This window comes from Olea europaea, chromosome 15 (genome assembly GCF_002742605.1).
Source record: "Olea europaea var. sylvestris chromosome 15, O_europaea_v1, whole genome shotgun sequence".
Taxonomy (NCBI): Eukaryota; Viridiplantae; Streptophyta; class Magnoliopsida; order Lamiales; family Oleaceae; genus Olea; species Olea europaea.
This window is the reverse complement of record NC_036251.1, coordinates 13,644,139-13,657,332: the sequence shown is the minus strand read 5'-3', so window position 1 is coordinate 13,657,332 and position 13,194 is coordinate 13,644,139.

The window sequence follows — 13,194 nt, the reverse complement described above, 5'->3', positions numbered from 1 at the left end:
ATCCTGGTGAACAACACTGGGAAGGCATGAAATGGCTACTTAGATATCTTAAGGGAACTTCAAAATTAGGACTAATGTTTGGAAAAAGGAAAACTGGGATTAAATTAAATGGATTTGTAGATTCTGATTTTGTTGGTAATTGTGATAATAGAAAATCAACATCTGCATATGTTTTTACTTTAAATGACACCTGCATAATCTAGAAATCATAGCTGCAAAAGACAATAGCTTTGTCTTCCACAGAGGCTGAATATATTACAACAACAGATGCTATAAAGGAAGGTATTTGGTTGAAAAATCAGTTGGATGAAATTGGCTTTACTAGTAATGATGCTTTAATATATTCTGATAGCCAATCTGCTATACATCTTAGTAGAAATCCCATTTTTCATGATAGAACAAAACATATAGATGTTAAATTCCACTTTATAAGAGACATCATAGAAAAGAACATAATAAAAATTGAAAAGATATCCACTAAGTGTAATCCAGCACATATGGGTACAAAAATATTTCTTGTACATAAATTTAGGGATTGTTTAAATCTCCTAAATATTATTCCTAACTGAAATCTCTTTTGTAGGTATAAAGAGCACATGATATCAAAGGAGGACTTAACCTCTAGTCCACAAAGAAACCCAAAGGTGTCAAGCAAGGTGGAGATTGTTAAATAAAATGCTTAACACCTTTATTTTGGCCCAATGATGGAACCCAACAATGAGCCCAAGTTTGTGACCCAGTTTTTGCCCCCACTTGTTGCAAAGTCGTGTCCTTCAAATGCGATTCCAATTTGTTTTAATTGGATGGACGAGATGGTGCTAGGTGGAGCCGGCTGAACCGTTGGATGCAAGTGTCGTTTCACTATACTTGGCCTTAGACTTTTCACTTACCGTCATTATTCGAGAGGCTTCTAGGGTTTGCTTTTCATTTTTTTCTGCTCTCTATAATTTTCTCTCGAGAAACCTCTGGTTTTTGGTTCAATCTCTGAATCTGTAGATGTTCTTGGAGAGATCTGATTCGTGTACTTGGTGTTGAGGTTGTATCTATTCTTGGCTGAACAGTGTGAGTAGATTACTTGGTGTAATCTGTTTGTTCGAATTTGTGAGGGAAAATATAGGGTCTGAGAGTTGATCTTTTTAGATCTATAGTTTGTAAACCTTGTATTGATACTCTATTGCCGGTTTCTAGTGGATTAGAGCGTTAACCACTTCGGTAGAAGCTCAACATGGTGACGTAACCCTTTTGGATGAATATCCAGGCCTTCGGGCGAAAAATCTTCGTGTTTCTTTCGTATTTCTGTATTTACTTTGGATTATTGGGCCTATTAATACCAACATGTACATAGTACGAGACAATTGCAAACATATTCTGATATCACTGTGTTATCGGCATGTGACTAATGTATCAACTTTTCATTTTTAGGATCTACATTCCATTCTATTATCAAGAAAATAGATCCTAGCTATAAACAATACTCTTTCACAAGCCTGATTCAATAGTACTAACGCATGATTTATTTCTTTCAACATATTCACACAAATACCGTTAACTACAGGTCGACAGGACGCAATCTAAAATACACAAGAACATAAAATTGATCTAGAATTATGTAAATTTACAAACTTATAACCAACCAACTAGCACATAGGCTCAAATTGTTGTACCCATCTATATCAATGCAGAAGCCTTAGACCAACCTAGACCCTTATAGAACAAAGGCCACTCAAAGTTGTTTCTATGGACTAGAAAAACTCAACCACACCAAATCATCCCCTTCTCTCTAAACAAATCACTCAGACTTTTAATCTCACAAATAAATCACAGATTCGTCCAATCAGAATTTGAAGTTTAAGAAAAGATAAATAGAGACTCATGAAGAAAACTCTAAAAGATGACACCTTCTCACATGGAAAGAATATTGACAGAATAGATTAGGATATCTGACAAAAGGCCCTATTTATACTCTTACAGATCATCTTTGATCATGGATAAGATCAATGTTAGAGGGCAACTAGCAACTTATCAGAATAAAGGCAATAATAGTCACATTCTTCAAATGCGATTTCACCTGGTTTGATTGTTAGGTCCGATTTAGTAGGCTTCTTCAATTGAAGTTATTGGGCAATCCTCTTCCAGTTGGGCCAATCCCATATCATCATTGCTTAACCAATTGGATTAGACCTGGCATTACAACTCAATAGATCCCCACCTTGATATCAGTAGTCTTACAAGAAGCATAATACTCAAAACAACCTACTAACTATTGTAACAGCAACTTCCATGTGTCTCCATATAGCAAAAAGCATCTAAACCATCTATTTTTGCACAAGTTCAAGCTAACTAGTATCAATGTTCAACATTTGTAAACAAGATTTGAACTTGCCTAGAGGTAGTACTTTTGTCCCCGTATCATATGGATTGTACAGTTACAAATTTCCTTAAGTAAGCTTCTTGTTCATGAATTCTGGATGTGTACAGATCGTGATAAGTAATAAAGTGGATTTTTGAATTATAGTATCGTTCCCATAGAGACTACTATCTACTATCAATTTCTAAACTAACCAAGCTTCAATTTATTTTAAAATGGTAATAAGCTGTGATTGTGTGAATTTGGATGTTTAATACGTAAATGAATGGAAGAATTTTGAAAATATGAAGTTAAAACTTATTAAAAATAACAAAATAATCTTATTTTTTCTTAATTTTCAAAAAATAAATACTATTTTTCACTTTTGACCGCAGTAAACAAGGAGAATTGAGAGACCAGGTGTCACCGCGGTTGACAGCAAATCAATCTTTTTTTTTTTTTTTCCTGTGGTGTTACGATGGTGACTCTAAAAATAATAATAATAATTAAAACAAAAAGTTTTTTAGCTAAACAATATTTAAATGAGCTTGAATATTAAATACAATTTTATTAATATATGCCATACAATAACTAAATTAAAGAGCTAATGGTTAGAAAAATGAGTTACTTCCCATTAAGTCTTGGTTTATAGCCCAACACTAGACTTTTGCCTAGAATTAACCATGGTGACTCAAGTCAGAATGTTTCGACCTTGCACTCTTTACAATTTTTAGCCTTAAATCGTCTTTTTGCCCTTCAAATTTTGAATCCTCCATTCTCATCTTTATCAAGAATTTCTCTTAATTTAGTTTTTATCTTTTGATTGCTTTGTTGAATAGATTTATCATCCTCATCGACACGGTTACTTTTCTCGAGCTTTGGTGGTTGCTTGAATGGGGTGTGTAAATTGAAAACTTCTTGATTATCCTCCGCTCTCAAAATTAGCTCACATTTCTCCATGTCAACCAAGGTTCAGCCAGTAGAATTTCTCAATCTTCTTCTATGTCAAGAACAATGAAATGCGTCGGGAATATCAAATTTCTTGCTTTGATGAGTTATGCTCAATCTTGCCTCTTGCATATTTGATGTTTCTATCGGCCAGTTGCAGTGACACTGTTGTTTCTTTTACTTCTCCTAATCCTAATTTCCTATATGTAGGTAAAGACATTAAATTAATTCTCACATCTGTATCACATAAAGCATTAAAAAAAATCCTTTCCAAGTAAAATCAGTAAAGTGAAATTCCTGGAATCCTTTAGTTTGGGAGGCAATTTATTTTGCAATCTTACACTACTCTCCTCTCGCAATGCCACAATTTCAAATTTTATGAACTTTTTTTTTTTTTTTTTTTTTATGTCATGTCTTTAAAGAACCTTGCATAACTTGGAATCTATTTAATTGTACCGATGAATGATATGTTGATGTAGAACTTCTTTAGCACGTCCAGGATCTTCTAAAATTGATTGTCTAGCTTGTGTTTCTTCAACCTTTGTGGAAACAGAATGGGAGGTGCATATTCTCCAATAAGAGTTGTTGTCTTAACCTGTTGGTGTCTAAATTCTCTTTCAAAAATTACTAAGTTGATTTTTTAGATTTATTCACTTGCTCCTCATCAGCAGTAGGCACTTTATCTGTCTTGGCAACTAGTAATTTTAGGGAATTGTACTCTACTTCTTGTTGTGAATGCTTTGATTCTCTCATCCTCTGTCCACTTTTAAAGTCTTTGGGGAAAAAAGGGATGTGATATTCTCCTATTTCTGTAATTGCCTTCGGTTGTGGGGTGTCATTTTACTCATTTTCAACAACTCTGATAGCTGATACTTGCTCCTTTGGATTAGTTTTTGTGTTGCTGGGTAAGACTCATTATGGTGTTTAAAAGATAGCACGGGCTAGCTAACCTATTTCACTTTTCAATCTTTTAATAGCTATTGAGCGACTTTATAAAGTTGTTTCAGTCTTTGCCATGTACTGGTTAGTCTCTTGTATAAACTTACCCAAGATATCTTCCAAAAAAGCTCTCTTTTCTTGCTGTTAGAACCTAGGTAAAGGCTACAAATGATTATTCTAGTTGTTTCTCCAAGAAGTTAGAATGATTATGCCAAGTAGTGTTATATGTATTGCTGCTCCTTGTGGTCTTTGAGAGATAGCACAAGATAGCTGACCTATTTGACTCTCCAACCCTTTAATGGCTGTCGAATGACTTTAAATGTTGTTTTAGTCTTTTCCATGTACTTGTCAGTTTCCTATATAAATTCACACAAGATATCTTCTAGAAAAGCACTCTTTTCTTGCAGTTAAAACCCAGGTGAAGGCTGCTAATGATTATTCAAGTTGTTGCTCCAATAGAAGTTAGGACGATTACGCCAACTTAGGTTATATGTATCGTTGAATATGTTGTTTTACTGATGTCGATAATTATGTACATAGTTAACTTTCGCTTTCTCTTATGATGAAATCAGGCATTTTCCACTGTTGTAAGCTCTTCCACGTATACCATAACACAATTTTATTTGCAGCACGTTTGAAGGATTTTTCAAAGTCAAGTGATCAATTACATTCTTTTCCAAAGAAAATATTTGTTCTAATAGCTTGGAGATGGCATCTATTTCATGAATTCCTGATAGCTTTTTGTATGTGGCTCTTCTGAAAGGGCATAAGGCATTGTTGGCTATCATTGTTCCATATAATTCCTCAACTTCATTGGGTGACTTCAATATGATTGATCCATTTGAGGCTTTATCCACTGACATACGGTAAGTTGGGTTTAATCTAATGTAGAAGTATTGAACTTGCATGGATTTATTAATACCGTGGTTAGGACATTTTCTAATCATATCCTCGAATCTTTCCTATGCTTTATGAAAACTATCTAAATCGGCCGTACTATCGCATCTTTATTTAGTTACCTTCAATGGTGGAAAGTACTTTGTAAGGAACTTATGTATAAGATCATCCCAAGACTTAATTCTTCCCCTCGGTAGGGAATCCAACCATTCTCTTTCTCCATCGCCATGTGTATGTGGAAAGGTACTCAATTTGATTGCTTCATCAGATACTCCGTGAAATTGTAATTTTAGTAGATGTCCAATAAGCATGAGACATGATTGTGTGGATTCTCATTAAACTTCCCATAAAAATATAATCCATTTCGGAACTGTAGAATGATGTCCGTTCTCAGTTGAAATTTTGGTTTGCCCAAATGTAAGATAAATATTGCTTGACTGGTTTGGTGCAACATGTGAAGTGATGAATTGTCCAAGTGGCAAGTCATCTCCATCAATTTCAACTGGCTACTCAACTTGTGCCAACTGCAATGCTATGTTCTATTCTGTCACGAGATTCTCTTACTGTTTGCTTAACTTTATGTTTGAAAGTGAGTTCGATTTTCGAATCAAAGGGTACGAGATCACCATCATTGAACTTCACATTCAAGGAATCTGAAAGATAAAAGACAAAAATGGTAGTTTGAATCATGCTAGAAATTTTTAATAAAAACTAAAGCACATAAAGTAGTCCCCAATGACAGAGCAAAAAAATTGTTCATGAATTTCACAAGTGTACGGATCGTGATAAGTAATAAAGTGGATTTTTGTGTCTAAATATCGTCTCCTCAGAGACTACAATCTATATAAATTTTTAAACTATCCTAGCTTCAATTTATGTTAAAACGTTAACAAAAATCAATTAAAGATGTGTTTTGTAGCTAAACTTAAACTAAATTAAATAAAGTAATCTAATTAAATCCATATGAGAAAATTACGAGGTTAAATAATTGGGAGTTCCAATTTCACATAAGTTGTTAACGTTCATCTAATTCCAATTCGTTCAACCCTTTTTCATACATGCCAATAATCGAATTAACCTATTGTAACTGGAAATCTCTCTCTAATAACACCAATCCTGTATATATGCTCGGATTTACTGTATTTTTTTTTTTTGTAAATTTACACGCATATAAACGCTTTAACCTATAGAAATTCTATATAGATTGCATAGCCTAGAATTATCTCTCAATTTCTTATAATACCCATGTTATTTATCGCACGAGCTAGAATCATACATTACATCTCGGTCTCAACACTATCCCTAAATCAATCAATTGTTGTGCAAACAATTGAAGCATTAAATACACAACAGATAATAAAAATGTATTAAAGTGCCATAAACTCCTCGATTAAATAAATGTCAAAAACCCTAAGTTACATCATGGTCCTAGCTTAAAAATCCTTAGCCACTCATAATGTCAAAATAAAAGTAATAAAAGTTAAAATACATCAACAGGTTTAATTTCAATAAACATAATTCACTCCGACATATTTTTTATTTTTGCCACACAAATCTCAACAATGTTTCTTTGCTTTATTCCTTACGTATTGTGAATCTCCTAAAAAATTGACGGAACGTTATTAATTTCCAAAAGAATAATACTACTTCTACATCAAGTGGTATCCACTTGAGTGCCCCAAATGAAGGGGATCCACTTTAGATAAACCATGTTTTATTCCAAGTGAGTCACCTTCCATGTGAGGGGGTGGACATCTCGATGTACATGTAACATTACTCTTTCCAAAATTCTTGTACAATTATCGATGAATATATGTACAAAAATTTGGAATTCATTTTCTCGAGCTGTCATCTGTCTGCTCATCTTCTACGTCTTCTCTTTATTTCATTTTTGCCACTAGCAACCTCTTTTTACTAGGATTCCAATTCCCAGCTACTTTTCTCAATTTCAATCCTTACAAAAGTCTCCTATAGCCGCCAGATTTATGTTCTGTTTGAAATCCCATTCGCATTAGAATGCCACACTTCATTTAATTAATGCATTTGTCCCTGATTCTATTTAGTTGTGTAGCCCAAGTCCTAATTAATTCTATTCAACTCCCTCAATTTTCTAAAGTATGAAATTCGATCCCAAAGATAGCAATTTTTCTCCAATTTCGCTCATCTTGATTGTTACTTGCTTCGCTTTCGAGTTTTTTTTCCTAAAATAATAAAAGGTACAAATCTCGCTTTTGAAGAGTTTCATCCACTTTCTTTTTCCCATCATCCTTTATTAATTTCATTAAAAAAAAAAAAAGAAAGAAAATGGATTTTCAATAGTTCTATACCCAAATATTCTAATTTTTTAAGAACTTTTTTGGTGTACTATGTTTGAGAAATAAACACTCCATTTCTATCTTAATATATTTCCATACCAAGAAAATGATGCAATTGCCCTAAAACACTCATTTCATATTTTTTTTTATCATGTCAATTTTGAATTTTTCAATCATTTTTACATTATTTTTGGTAAACACCAAATCATCAACATATAATGCAACAAGTATAACGAATGTTACCTCGATATTTCACGTGCAAAGTTAGCTCACTTTCGCTTATGAGAAATTCATGTTGCTGAAAATAGTCATCAATTTGACTATACCAAGTCCTCGATGCTTGTTTAAGCCCGTACAAAATCTTTTTTAGCTTATACAATTTGTCTTTTTCTCTCTTTGCAAAAAAATATTGAGGTTGTTCAACATATACGTCTTTTTTCAATTCTCAATTTTAAAAAATTGATTTAACATCAAGTTGGTATAATAACCAACCTTTTCAGGCTACAAAGGCAATGAGTGCTCTTTTGGTGTTTAGGCGAGCAACTTAAGCAAAAGTAATGTGAACTCATATAGCAATAATAGCTCTGAAATCCAAATAAGATTGAATCACAACCCCAAGAAAGTTAAATTCCAGTTTAAAGCTTAACATAATAATTTATTGAATAAAAAAACCAAAGTTATTAATGAACTTGACCCCTTAATCATAAAAATTATGGACCTTGTTGTGAAATTGTTGACCTCCACAAAAATGAAATCCTTGATAAGTTCAAAATTGAGTTCAATGAAGAACAATAAGAAATACAACCTTGCTTTCATTTAATATATATATATATATATATATATATATGGAGAGAGAGAGAGATCATTGTCATACATGTTCTTAACATATTCAAACACAAGCATCTTTGTACTTAAAGAAGTAGAAAGTACATACTCCCTTGATAATGCATTAGCTATTATGCTCTCTTTACCTTGTTTGTACCAAATGACATATGAAAAGGTCTCAATAAGCTCCATCCACCTCACATGTTTCTTGTTTAATTTACCTTAGCTCTTTACATGTTTTAATGACTCATGATCGTTGTGGATTACAAAATCTTTAGGTCATAGGAAGTGCTAGCATGTCTCCATAACTCAAATAAGTGCATAAATCTCTTTATCATATGTAGGGTAATTCAAAGCTATCCCACTTAGCTTTTAAATGAAATAAACTATTGGTATCCTATCTTGCATTAAAACAGCTCTAATTCCTGTACTTGAGGCATCACATTCAATCTTAAAAGTTTTGTTAAAGTTAAGTAATACTAAAATAGGTGTTGAACACAACTATTCTTAATAGTACTAAATGCATATTCTTGTTCAATGTTCCAATGAAATCCTACACTCTTCTTCTTCACGATCTCAGTGAGTGGTGTGGCAAGTGTGCTAAAATCTTTAACGAATCACCTGTAAAAGCTAGCTAAACTATGAAAGCTTCTTATCTTTCTTATGCTTTTAGGTGTTGGCCACTCCTTGATGGCTTTGATTTTCTCCTAATCCACTTCAATACCCTTCAAACTAATAACATAACCAAGAAAAATAACTTTTTCAATGTAAAATGTACACTTTTTAAAGTTAGCATAAAGTTATCCCTACTTCAAGACAACAAGTACACACCTCCAATGCTGTATATGCTTATCTAAGTTATTATATACTAGATTGTCATCAAAGTAAACTACTACAAATATACCTATGAATGCATACAAAGCATGGTTCATTAATCTCATGAAGCTTCGTTATCTTAAAAACTGTTTTTCATTTATCTCCTTTTCTCATTAGAAATTTGGTGATATTTACTTTTAAGATTTATTTTGCTAAATATACATGATGCATACAGTTCATTAAGCATATCATCTAAACTAGGTATGGGATGACGATACTTTATCATTATGTTGTTGATTGCTCTACAGTCAATGCACATTCTTCGAGTCCCATCCTTTTTAGGTATAAGCAGCATTGGCATGACACATGGACTCATTTGTTCATCAACTCTTCACTTGCCTTTGATGCTTCTTTGTCCCCTCGAGATTACTGCTATAAGTTGGCCGATTTGGAATAATAGTTCAAGGTATAAAATTAATCTGGTGCTCAATTCCTTGAATGGGCGTTAACCTACTAGAAATGTCTTTAGGAAACAAGTCTCCAAATTTCTGCAACAAAGAAATAGTCAAATTGGGAGGGATTGGTTAGTTTTCTCAAAATTGAAGTATAATTCCTTGCATACTAACAATATCAAATGCTAGTTTTCCACTAAAGTCATTACTAGGGCTGGGCAAATCTCCCGAACCGAACCGATCGAACCGAACCCGAACCGAACCCGACGATTCTTGTCAAATTAAATACTTGAACGGGTATCTGAATTGAGAATCGATGGGTACGATTTGGTTCTTAGTTGTAGATCAAGAACCGAAAAATCGAATAAGAATCGAATCTTTCTAATTTTTTTATTAAATAAATTAAATTGTTTTAATTTTAATTTTTCTAAACAAATTAACAATTTCTAAATCCAAATTTTTGGCCCAATAATTTGTTTCATTTCTAATTTGTTAATTTTTTGCCCAATTACCCATTTTATTATTTCATTTCTTAGCCCAGTAAGATCCAATCCACTAAATAACCCTAAATATCTACACTAAAGTGCATAACGTTGTCTTGACTCTCGCACTCACTCTCGCAGCCTCACTGACATTCCAAAATCTATACAATCGTCGGCCGACGCTGTGACCTCCGATCGAAGTTATGACCTCTGCCGATCGAAGCTTTGATCGTACGATCATTTGAACAATGTAGTCTACTAGTCTTTGACATTCCAAAACCATTGAATGTGTTATTAGTTGTATTTATATAATGTTGTTATAAATGTTAAAAAAATTTAATTATAATACAAAATCGAATGGAACCGAACTGAACCAAACCGAACCAAACCCGAACGGTTCCATAATTATATTTGGACGCGACGGGTCCATTTACTAGATACCCGAAAATTTTGAGAACCGAACCGACCCGTGTCCACCTCTAGTCACTACAACAAAAATCGCCTTTCGTAACAGTCATACAACGTTGCCATAGACCTTTTGCAGCGTTTGGGTGTATGTTGTGTGCTTTGACGTTGCGATGGAGTGAACGATTTTCCCAACGTTCAATGCGTGTCGTCTTAAAGTTTTTCCTAACATTCAATGCATGTTGTGTTAAGGTTTTTCGCAAAACCTAATTCATGTTGTGTTAAGATTTTTCACAACGTTTGATGAATGTTGTGTTAAAGTTTTTTGGAACGTTCTTTGAACCTTGTCTTTATGTTTTCTGCAAATGTTCGTTGACTGTTGCGTTAAGGTTTTCGCAATGTTCAGCATATGTTGTCTTAAGTTTTTTCACAGTGTTCAATGCATATTGTCTTAAGATTTTTTGCAACTTTCAATGCATGTCGTCTTAAGATTTTTAACGATGTTCATTGAAAGTTGTGTTAAGTTTTTGCAACGTCCTTCGACTATTGTCTTTCTAGTTTTCGTGTAGTAGCCGAGAAAAATAAAATGGAATTATGCTAATATTTTGTGATGATCTAGTAACACGAACCTAACCCATTTTAGAAACGACCTATGGAAGCTCAACCCATGTAAGATTACGAAAGCCCAAGTCATAAGTTAATTAAAAACCCAACAAATTAAGAGATTAAGTTTAAGTAAAATTGATTACAAAGATTTAATGAATAACTGGGTTGCCACAATGGTCATCTACATGGTATTTCATATAAGCAATCTAGGTTCAAATCACCATGTAGATTTTTTTATAAAACTTTTATATGAATTATTTTTATGGGTTAGAGACTCTTCAAATTCTTGGTTAAAGACTAAGTTTAATAAATTTAATGATAATACAACTCCCCCACTTAATTTTTGATTAAAAAGAAAGGTTATAGAAGTGGAAGTTCACTTTTTCACTACACTCCTCTTCAAATCCGAATTTCATCTCATTTTCTCTCAAAAAATATTTCATATCAAGTTAAGCTTAAAGAATAACAAGGGTAAGAAGAAGGAAGGCTTTATATACATTTTGTTCTTTTATCTAAGAAAATTCAAAGTAGATAGAGGTGCAAGTGTTCATTCATTTTCAAATCTGATTTTTTGATAAATGTTTAAATGAAATGGTACCTTCGGGTACGGTGCTTCGGCACTACAACAGTTTGAATGATCATTCTCCGACTCTACGTGTTATGATAATGTTATAGTAATTGGATTTTTTCGGAAATCCATCTACGTGCGACGGTATGAATCTATAGTATGAAATTTCTAATTTGATAACGAATTGCACCGATGATATCTATTGAGTTTCAAACTCATTGGCTAATTCCCTTCGTACAGGTTGAATGGATTTTTCTTGGAGCGTAGATGATGGTAAAGGATGATGCAACATGTCATGGAGCAGTTGGTGATTTACATCTTTAGTTGATTTTGAGATGTTTACACTTTCTTTAAATTTGATTCCTATAAATATTGCGTGGATCTATTTTACGAAAACTCGGTATGAATAAATTATGTTTGAAAGTAGATATGCGTCACAGGAATAAATTTACAAATCATCGTGTACAAAAAAAAGTTAGCGACTTAAAATTTTGATGTCTCTTCAGAAATTTCAGTTTCTCACTTATCTTTAAAAAAATCATAACTCTTTCGTTACTTAGTATTTTTATACGAAACTAATTGGATTGGATAGCCTAATAAGTTAAATACTGAATAAAATTGGAATCATGTCAATTCAATATCGGTAAAAGGTTATATCTCACATAAAGTAAACTGTGCTGGGTGCCGTCTTTGTTTTTCAGCTTCTACCATTGTTTTCAAAAATTTATAACTCACTCGTTACTTGGTATTTTTGGAATAAACCAATTGGATTTGATATTTTCATGGATTATCTATTGAATAAATTTTAAATCATGTGGTTTTGATGTCGGTGGAATTTTATATGTCATTTTTAGTGAACTACACTGGTTTACCTTTCGATCAGGTCGTTGCTGAGTTTTGAAAAATATTTTAATACCCCATATGATGTTGACAGAAGCTAATTTTTGACTATGTCATATTATAAGGAGTTTACTACCTTACATTAAAATTTGATGAAGTTTTAAAGTCGATATCTATGAAAACAAATTTATTTTGACAATTACTGTTTGAGACAAAAAAAAAACTGGAACAACAACATTACTTTTTAAGTTTTGCCAAAATTTCAGGTCAATAGTCGTTACATGCATGGAACCCATTCTAAATTTTTTTTTTTGAAATTGTATCTTTTAGAATTGGATTATTGTTTAAAAAAAATTCTTTAATTAAATTCTAAAATTTAATTTTTATACCTTCTACTAAAAATATATTGAACTAACTTTACGGCTAAGGCACAATGGTTTGAGTGAAGTTTCTGTCTATGCGGGTCGGGCGTTATAGCGTGGTATCAGAGCATGAGTTTAGTCGATTCTGTAGACTTAGTGTATTTTATTTATGAGATAAAAAAATGAAACATTTAAGGCACTCAATAGCATCTTGCGTCTATCAGTTGACCTCATCCGACGAACCTAAGGTATGAAATAAAATATTATGTTCCACATTATTTTTTCGAGCATGATTTTGATTTTTTTTAATCATTTAAGCTTGAATCTATGATAATACTTATGATATTCTGAATGAAATATGCTATGTACATTATATTTTGTTTAAATATACG